General features: G+C 56.6%; 1 long non-coding RNA gene across 1 annotated transcript; it reads right to left on the bottom strand.

Moving 5' to 3' along the window:
- Positions 1 to 5,495: 5,495 nt before the first annotated feature.
- Positions 5,496 to 8,368, bottom strand: LOC118146445 (uncharacterized). Its single transcript, XR_004732303.3, has 3 exons — positions 8,149 to 8,368; positions 7,145 to 7,363; positions 5,496 to 7,058 (listed from the first exon to the last, which is right to left on the bottom strand). It is a non-coding gene; the product is annotated as an uncharacterized LOC118146445 (long non-coding RNA).
- Positions 8,369 to 10,283: the final 1,915 nt, after the last annotated feature.

The raw sequence follows: 10,283 nt of genomic DNA, 5'->3' as shown, positions 1-10,283 counted from the left end.
AGGCAGAATTGCTTCCTGAGCCCCCTGCTCTCCTAGAGACAACACAGGCCACAGGAGGAAGGAAGGAGCTGGGGAGAAGGTGGGGCCTGCAGCCTGGCTTGCTGGGAGGAGGGGTGGATGGGGACCAAGAGTCAGGAATCCCGGCACAGCCAGGAGGAGCCGATGAGCCAGGGCAAGGGGTTAAGTTGAAGCCTGATCTCCTGGGCAGGGCTCTGTCCTGGGCCTCCGCTGGGCCAGATGAGGGACCGAGTCCCAAGGCCCTGCGTTGGCAGCAGAACCACCTCTGCCCTCCCAGGCACTGTGGAGTGTGGTCCCAGGGCCTCCCCACTGGAATGAAGGCCAGGCAAGGCCAGCAGGTGGGAGAACCAAGGCCCATGCAGGGGCCCATGCTGCCCACAGTTGCCAGGCTGCAGGGACAGAGCATGGGGGCTGCCTCTGGGGCTCTGGGTGGGGCATGAGGCTGTGCTGGGAGGCCCAGACATCAGGGAGGGGGGTGGGTTTGGAATGGGGACTATTAAAGGTCATGGTGGGGAGGACAGCTGACCCCTGTCCTTCTCACAGGGGGTCTCCAGCACACCCTGCTGCCACTGGCCCCTGGGCCTGGAGCCAGACTCCATGGTAGAGAGGGTGGTGGGACAGTTAGAGGCTGAGCTGCTGGACGCAGGTTGACATTTGAAGCCTGGCCTGATGGAGCTGGGCTTTCCCTCGGGCACCGGACTGGACAGGCCACCCAGCTCCTGGCTCTGCTTCCCTCCTGCATCTGGTGCCGGGACTGATGGATGGTCAGGGTGCCTGCTCTGAGCTAAGGCCTGACTGGCCCTGAATTCTGGGACCCACGCAGAGGGAAGGGACATCTGTGGTCCTTGGAGGAAGGAGTCGAAACAATTGGGGCAGAAAATGGGATGAGTGGGCGCGAGCGGCATAGCCTGGCTGAGAATGCCTGGGGATGAGGAGTGAGCAGAAACCCTGTACAGCGGCTCCGGCTTGGACTGAAGCCCGCCAGGGTACACGCCAAGGGCTGGTAGAGTGCCCAAGGCCACGCTACTGAGGCTCCCTGTCCTCCAAGCCCGGCTGGAGCCCTCCTATCTCTCCAGAGCCTGTGTGTTCATCCATACACTCCCCGTTTCCCAAGGCAGGAGGATTGCAGGATGGGAGCCAGGCCAGGCCCAGCCACGTCTGCTCTGCACAGCTTGTTTGTGAGGTGGCACTCACAGCTCTTCCTCCAGAAACATCCCCAGCAGCCCAGCCCCTCCCAGGCAGCCTTGCACACAGGCACGCACGAGGAAGCTCTGAGGAGTGCGCCAACAGCAGCATTAACAACAGCGATGCTGATTGGTGTGATGATGACGAAGACGGTGGTGGGGATGAGAGAAGACGGTGGTGGTGGTGATGGTGACCATGATGAGGATGGTGACAGTGATGGTATGATGGTGATAATGACATGATGACGGTGACGATGACATGATGAAGGTGGAGTGATGGTGATGAGATGAAGATGATTGTGATGATGCTGATGATGATGGCTGTGGTGATTATGATGGTGATGATGGTGATGATGATGATGGTGATGATGGTGATGGTGATGATGGTGATGATGGTGATGGTGATGATGATGGCTGTGGTGATGATGACGGTGATGATGGTGACGGTGATGATGGTGATGATGGTGATGATGGTGATGGTGATGATGGTGATGATGATGATGATGGTGATGGTGATGATGATGGCTGTGGTGATGATGATGGTGATGATGGTGATGATGGGATGATGATGATGATGCTGATGATGATGATGGTGATGACAGTGATGATGGGATGATGGTGATGATGGTGATGACGATGATGACGGTGATGATGATGATGATGGTGATGGGATGATGGTGATGATGATGGTGATGATGGTGATGATGGTGATGACGATGATGACGGTGATGATGATGATGATGGTGATGACGGTGATAGTGATGGTGTGATGGTGATGATGATGGTGATGATGATAGTGATGGTGATGACGGTGATGACAGTGATAGTGATGGTGTGGTGATGATGGTGATAGTGATGGTGATGACGGTGATAGTGATCGTGTGGTGATGACGGTGATGATGGTGATGGTGATGATGGTGATGATGACAGTGATGGTGATGGTGATAGTGATGGTCATGGTGTGATGATGGTGACAGTGACGGTGATGGTGATGGTGATAGTGATGGTGATGACGGTGATGACAGTGATAGTGATGGTGATGATGATGACGGTGATAGTGATGGTGTGATGATGACGGTGATAGTGATGGTGTGATGATGACGGTGATAGTGATGGTGTGGTGATGGTGATGATGGTGATAGTGATAGTGATGGTGATGATGGTGATAGTGATGGTCATGGTGTGATGATGGTGATAGTGATGGTCATGGTGTGATGATGGTGACAGTGACGGTGATGGTGATGACAGTGATGGTGATGGTGACAGTCATAGTGATGTGATTGAGACAGTGATGGTGATGATGATGATGGTGATTGTGGCACACTTGAGCTAACTTTTGAGGCCAGCAGCTCCCCCTGCCACTTGCCGGACACCCCAGGCAGCTGCATGCTGTCTGTTCCACTGCTTTCTCCCAGCTCTCGAGCAGTTACTCTCCCAGTCACAGGAAGACATTGAAATGCAGCCATCGTGCCTGGTGTGTGGTTGGGCATTAATTACACCTCCTTTTGCAAAGTTGAATCAGCTTCTCCTAATTAACCTGTTTTCTGTCAGTGTGAGATAATTGGATTCACTCGGAATTGGCTGTGCACACAGAGCCATCAGAAGCCTACATGGCTCCTTGTAATGGTGGAGATTTTGAAAACAACGCACCTTGTTTTGAAAACACATTTTCAATCCCTGTTGGCTTATGTTCCTCTTCTGCACAAGCTTTCTGGAGCAGGGTTTCTTCATTTCTGGGGGCTGTGAACTTGAACAAGGAAAAGCAGCATCTCTGTTTTACTAAGCTCAAACTGAAATCTGCCATTTCCTCCCGTGAGGAACGCCAGCCATTCCAGGACCTTATCTCTAATAGAAAACATAGATGTGTCTGTGTCACTTTGTGGTGGTTGAAGGTTTTTCAGACTGTCCACGCTCACCTCAACCTCTAAACCTCAGGGGCTCTGGACGCTGGGCTGTGTTCTCCAGAGCAACGTGGAATGCAGCCAGGCCACCCCCCACGTCTGCTTTGTGGCTATTCTGACATCTGTTTCACTACGACTGTCTTCCTTGGTAGTCGGACGTCTTTCTGTCAATAATGAATGGTAGAGCGCAGGGATTCTTAGGGCAGTGAAATTATTCAATATGACGCTGCGATGGCAGACACATGCATCACGCGTTTGTCAGAACTCACGGATCTACAGCAGCGCTCCCCAGTGCTTTTGGTGCCAGGGACCAGTTTTATGAAAGACATTTTTTCTACAGACCAGAGGCTGGGGGGTGATCTGGGGATGAAACTATCCCACCTCAGATCATCAGGCAGTAGATTCTCATGAGGAGCTCGAAGCCCAGCTCCCTGGCATGGGCAGTTCACAGTAGACTCTAACGCTGCTGCTGACCTCACGGGAGGCGGAGCTCGGGTGCTGACGCCTGCCTGCCCCGCTCCCCTGCTGCTGTGTGGCCTGCTTCCTAACAGGCCATGGACTGGCACCAGTGCCAATGCAAACGATGGGCATGACAGGCACTGTGGGTGGGGGTGCAGGAGACTCTCTGTGCTACCTGCTCCCGGCTCTGTAAACCAAAAACTGCTCTCCAAAATAGTCTGTTTACTTTTTTAAAACAAACTATTAATTATGAAAAAAATTATCCCCATGCTGCCAAAACGCTCCCCGCACAGGGAGCACTGCAGATGCCCCAGGGACAGGACAGCTGGCCTCGGCTCGGCCAGCCCAGCCCCTCGCCAGCAGGCATGCAGCCTATGTCTGCCGGAACAGGGGAGCAGTACTGGCCTTTGTCCTGCGGCAGCGTGCGCCGCCTGGGCCGCCACAGTCCCTGGCTCTATGGCCAGGTACAGCCACCACAGTGGCCCTGCAAGGAACGGGCTTTTCGGCATCCACACGGCATGTGCACACGCATGGGTCCACCATCGCGCACACGTGTCGGCGTCAGCAGCCCCACTCTAAGACAGGCCCAGCAGGCTCCATCCCCGCTCTGAGGATCTGAAATTCTTCCTTAGCCTAAATCTTTTCCACTCAAAACACACACGTGTTTTGTCATGTTCACAGTCATTACATTCACAGTAATTAAACCAAAAAGCTCATTTCTGGAAAGAGACAAAAGTATTTTGAGTTTCTACATCAATATTTAACATCTGCCTGGCATTCTACATACTGCCCTGTGGGTAAAACGATTCCTACTCTCCATAAAGATGAACTCAGCCACGAATCCCTAGAGAAAGAAAGACATTTTCTTGTGAGAATAAGCTGTAGCATCTGTCTTAACGTAGAGTTTGATAGGGTTTTCTTTTTCTTGTTTTAAAATCTCAGAACCAAATTCAGTTCAACGATCAAGCTAAATGATTAACCCACTTCAGAGCCAATGTGTCTGAAGTTGGAATTTAACACATTAAACATTTCAGGGGAAAAGTACCAAGTGTGAGACAGAAAGGTGGCTTCCTCTGGAACAGCCTGCAGTGGTCGGAGGAAAATGTACCAGTTAGCAGTGGCTTCAATCACTCCAATGTGACTGCTCAGAACATGTGCTGGATGAGAAAGGAATACTATGCTCCCCTTCCTGTACAAACCAAGCCACACAGAACAAAACTGCAGGCCAGGAGGACATGCCAGGGCCTGTAAGGACAGCGCTGGCCGGTGCAGACCCCACACGCCGGGTCCCTGTGCTCGTGCCCATCCACAGATGCCCTGGGGACACAAATGCTGAGGGCATGCCCAGGGAGCGGGTGAAGGGGAAGCACTAAGGCAAGTACTACCTGCAGGGATACCCGGCTTGAGCCTGCCAGAGCACGTCTTCCTGGGACTGGGCTTCCGGGACCCCACCCCTGAATGCCAGGCTACCCGGGCAGAGGACAGGCTGTGGGAATGGGCCTCAAGCCCTTGTTGGTCTCCTCTCCAGCCACAGTGGGACATGCTCTGATGGGGTGGTGGGGCCCTACTCACCCTGTGGGCAGTCACTGGTTAGAGACACCCCGGCTGCCTGGGTGCCCAGGCCAGGCCTCCCCAGGGTCTGTGTGCATCCTATTTGAAGTCCCCACCATGCCCCCTGCCCTCTCCCCAGCTGCTCTGGTGGGTGGGGTGCTGGCCTACCAGGGTGGAGCAGGGCCTCCCGAGACACCAGGAAGCTCAGCACCTGCTCTTCAGGCTGAAGCTGGCAGCTGTACCACATCCACTTGCCTGGGACTGCAGAGCACAACCTGGCACCTTTCTGAAGATGACACACGTGATCACGACCCACAGGACCCAGAGGCTCCACCCCAGGGTGAGCCCAAGAGAAGCAAAAACACAGAGCCACACAGAGACTGCAAGAAAGTTCACGGCAGCTTTATGCACAGCAGCCAAAAGGCAGACAGCCTGACTGTACCAGTTAGCAGAGGCTTCAATCACTCCAATGTGAGAACCCAGACTGACAGATGGACAGACACCGTGTGCTCACCCATGTGGGGAGCGTCATTTGACATAGAAAGGAAGGGGGCACGGAGACACACTCAAACATGGGTGCATCGGGAAAGAGCTGTGCTTGGCTAAGGAAGCCAGACACGCCACACACGACCTCACAGCACACGGATCCCATGTTACACACGACGGTGTATCACACACACAGATCACACGTGTTACAATCATGAATTACAACCGCATGTCATACAGGACACGTCATACACCATCACATCTCACACACAACCACACGTCACATGGATCCCATGCACACGATGGCGCATCACACACAACCACGTGACATGGGATGCATGTCACACACAATCGTATCTCACACACAACCACATGGCACACAGATATCCCATGTTACACGCGATGGCGCATCACACACAATCACATCTTACAACCACACGTCACACGGATCCCATGCACACGACGTCGGATCACACACAACCACGTGACGTGGGATGCATGTCACACACAATCGTATCTCACACACAACCACATGGCACACAGATATCCCATTTACATGCGATGGAGCATCACACACAATCACATCTTACACACAACCACACATCACATGGATCCCATGCACACGATGGCGCATCACACACAACCACGTGACGTGGGATGCATGTCACACACAATCGTATCTCACACACAACCACATGGCACACAGATATCCCATTTACATGCGATGGAGCATCACACACAATCACATCTTACACACAACCACACATCACATGGATCCCATGCACACGATGGCGCATCACACACAACCACGTGACGTGGGATGCATGTCACACACAATCGTATCTCACACACAACCACATGGCACACAGATATCCCATGTTACACGCGATGGCGCATCACACACAATCACATCTTACACACAACCACATGTCACACTGATCCCATGTTACACGCGATGGCGCATCACACACAATCACATCTTACACACAACCACACGTCACACGGATCCCATGGACACGATGGCGCATCACACACAACCACGTGACATGGGATGCATGTCACACACAATCGTATCTCACACACAACCACATGGCACACAGATATCCCATGTTACACGCGATGGCGCATCACACACAATCACATCTTACACACAACCACATGTCACACGGATCCCATGTTACACATGATGGTGCATCACACACAACCACGTCATGTCATACACAATCGCATCTCGCACACAACCACACGGCACACAGCTATCCCATAGTTACACACAACCGCAGGTCACGTGGAACAGCAGAAGGGGGAACTTCCCAGAGACAGCAGACGAGGCACTGCTGGGGCCTGGGGTGGAGGTGGCCCTGGAAGTTGCTGGCTTCTTTCCGGGGGGAGGACAATGTTCTGAAGGGCCTGTGGGGAGGCTGCAGGTCTGTAAACACACTGCGAACCGTGGAGTCTCCTGGAAGGGGAGGAATCCTATATGTGAGTCATGTCTCAAATAGAGCTGTGGGACTCCTGGTGCTTGTCCCTGTCACAAATCCTCACCCCAAAATCACACGGCGAACACCTCAAATAAATCATTAGGGCTGTTCTCTTTGTAGTAAGCCGGCACTCAGAGAAATCCATGCTTGAAACTGCTCCAAACAGATCAGGGGTCAAGGCCTGGTTGATCTTCACTGCAGCTGGTCCCTGTAAATGTTCTCTGCGTCTGCCTGTGCCGTCTGCTGCGACTGTCCTTTCTGGGGCTCCCATGGGGGCTGTGGGCTGGACAGGGCCAGGAGGGAGGGGACGGACAGCTGGGAGGACGACACCTACACCTCCGCAGTGACAGGAGACAGGCGTTGGCTTGGGCAGAGCTTCGGTGACCTGCCCAGGTTTCTTCCCCAAATCAGGCCCCAGCTGTGTCTGCAGCCCTCATGCCCCAAAGCCCTCTCCTCTGCAGGGGGACATCCCCTCCTGCCTGGCTGTCAGGCCTCAGGCAGCCGGGACGCAGCCCTCCACCAGCTCCCGGCTCCCACAGAGAGGCCTGCAGCCCAGGGGCAGCTTCCACTGGGCCTCCTGGACCTGTGACCCCAGCCACGCTGCCCACACCCACTGTACCGCCCCTCACAGTCCTCCCCCAGGCCCTCAGCCCCCACAGGCCTCTGCCTCCCCATCCTGGTGCCCCTCCACTGTCTGTGGGTCTCCATGGGTCACCTCGCTGCCCTGCTTATCTCCCCGTCCTGGTGCCCTCCCCCCTCTCAGGGTTACCCTACTGCTCCCTCATCTCCCCATCCCGGTTCCCCTCTGCCCTCCAAGGGTCATCCCAGCTACCCCCTCATCTCAGGCCTTGTCCCTGCCCAGCAGTGAGTTGGGTACTGGGTCCACTCCGTGTCCTCCCGACTGCCTTGGGACGATCTCTCTCACCGCCCCAGCCCCCGCAGCCTCCCTCCCCTGCCCCTCTCAGCCTCCCTTCCCAGCCCCTTCAGTCTCCCTCCCCAGCCCCTGCAGCCTCCCTCTCCAGCCCCTCTCAGCCTCCCTCCCCAGCCCCTGCAGCTGTGGACACTGACCTGGCTATGGGGCTCCTAGGACAAGCCCCTTAGGCTCCAGGCCTTCGGCCCTGCCCCCCAGTCACACCCAGGAAGGAAGAAAGCCCCCACTGTTCCGCCTTGAGGGGTCAGCCATGCCCGCCTGTGCAGGGAAGCCCTCCTGCCTCCCTTGGTGGGTGGGGAACTGGCCGCCCTGGGCAAGGCCTGAGGGCCTCACCCGCCTCCCTCTGCGGATCAGTCTGGGGCTAAAAATAACTGCTGGGGCAGAGGCTGGCTGGTGAGGCCGCCTCCGCAGGGTGGGGGGGTGGGATGGGAGACAGGCCCGGGACAGCCTCAGCAGGAGTCCAGGGGCAGTGGCAGGAGGGCTGCTGACCTGACCTCCCACTGCAGAGAGGCTGAGCAGGGAAGAGGAAGTATGTCTGGGGTGAGGGCCGGGGGCCCCCCAGCTGCAGCCCCCACCTCCACTTCCAGCCCGGTATTGATCGGCTTGAAGCTCCCTGGGGCATAAAGGAGCTTAACCCTCCTGAGCAGAGATGGCCGCCCTCAGGCCAGAGCAGGACCCCATCTGCGTGGGCCCCTCCCAAGCGCACCTTTCCCATGGCTGGGGGTGGGGCTGGGGATGCAGGGTGCAGGGAACCCAGCGGGAGAACCCAGCCCCGCCAAGGCCCTCCCTCAGTGTCCACAGGGAGATGCCTGTGACCCCAGGCAGCTGTTGGCACCTCGGACCTAGGGCAGGAAGGGGAGGGAGCCCCCTGGCCACAGGAAGCCACGGAAGGGTGAGTCGGGCACGGAGCTTCCAGGGTGGCACAAGGCCAGGTCTGCAGAGCAGACATCTGTTAATGCCCAGAAAACTCCCCGGGAAGAAACGGGCAAAGGCCGCCAGGGTGGGAGACTGGGGGAGATTCTAATGCCTTTTTTTTGCCTTTCAATTTTCTACCACCAACAGGGGTCTATTTTACAATCAAAGAAACAAAAACCCTTCAGAAAAGGGTCCTGGCCGCGGTGCCATCCCGGGCACGGTTTGGAAGGCCCCTGGGCTTTGGGGTCCAGGAACCAGCTGTGGCCCCTCAGTCTCAGCCTCCCTAGCTGGAATGCAAAGTGCACACCCCCAGGGAGGACTCCTCACCTGCTCTTGCCCCTCCCGCTCCTCCCTGTCTCTCCCCAGCCATCCACCCCTATCCACCAGGGCCAGGGCTGCAGCTCTGCCACCCCAGGCCACGCCAGTCCCTGCTGCCTAGCTCTGTCTAGAGTGGGTTGGAAGTGTGACCTTCAGAGGCAGGGACTGGGGCTCAGTCTGGGACCAGAAACAGACCATGGTCCCCCCACCTGCCACCCCGAGTACCCCCCATCTTCCACCCCGAGTTCCCTCACCAGCCACCCCGTGTCCCCCCACTTTCCACCCTGTGTACCCCCATGCGGCCTGCTCCATGTCCAACACAATGACAGCTGGCGAAGAGGGACGGCGGCCCTGGTGGGGACGAGATGCTGGTGACCCTGTGGAGCTCATCATTCCAGCAGTGACTTCCTGCTCTCAGATGAGTCAGCCCAGGCCCCCAGCACAGCAGCTACTGGGGCCACACACGAACCCCCACCCCAAAGCCCCTTTGAAGGTGAAAGGGACAGAGCTCTCTCCATGACAAACCCTGGGTAGACAGCCAGGGCTGGCGCCACCCAGCTCTGTTCTGAGCGAGGAGGTCTGTGGCTGGGATCCTTGGGAGGCCGGACCCAGAGCGGGGCAGACCTGAGCAGGAGAGGCCCAGCACCAGCTCCCAGCAGCCCTGCGGAGGCCCCAACTCTCCCCACCCCACACTCCACTTTGCACTCAGGACCTTGTACTGACTAGGCTGACTCCCAGGGTGCTCCCTCCTATCGAGGTACTGAGCCCTGCTCCCTTCCCAGCATGAATTCTTTCCCAGCTCAGCCTTTCTGGGGAGTCCATGGGTGGAAGGGTGGGGATTCAGGACCTGGTCCTGCCCGACCTGACCGCTGGGTACTGGCAGCCAGGGAGCCCACCTCCATGGGTCTCCACTCCTCGGATGAAAGCCCCGCCCCTGGCTCGCAGGGATTCAGGGTTGAAGGGCACAGGCTGGGGCTGGGCCTCAGGGGCTCGCAGGGGTTCAGGGTTGAAGGGCAAGGGCTGGGGCTGGGCCTCGGGA

The sequence above is a fragment of the Callithrix jacchus genome, chromosome 12 (genome assembly GCF_049354715.1).
Source record: "Callithrix jacchus isolate 240 chromosome 12, calJac240_pri, whole genome shotgun sequence".
NCBI classification, from domain to species: Eukaryota; Metazoa; Chordata; class Mammalia; order Primates; family Cebidae; genus Callithrix; species Callithrix jacchus.
Note: the sequence above shows the minus strand (reverse complement) of the source record. Positions and strands in the feature narration are given on the sequence as shown.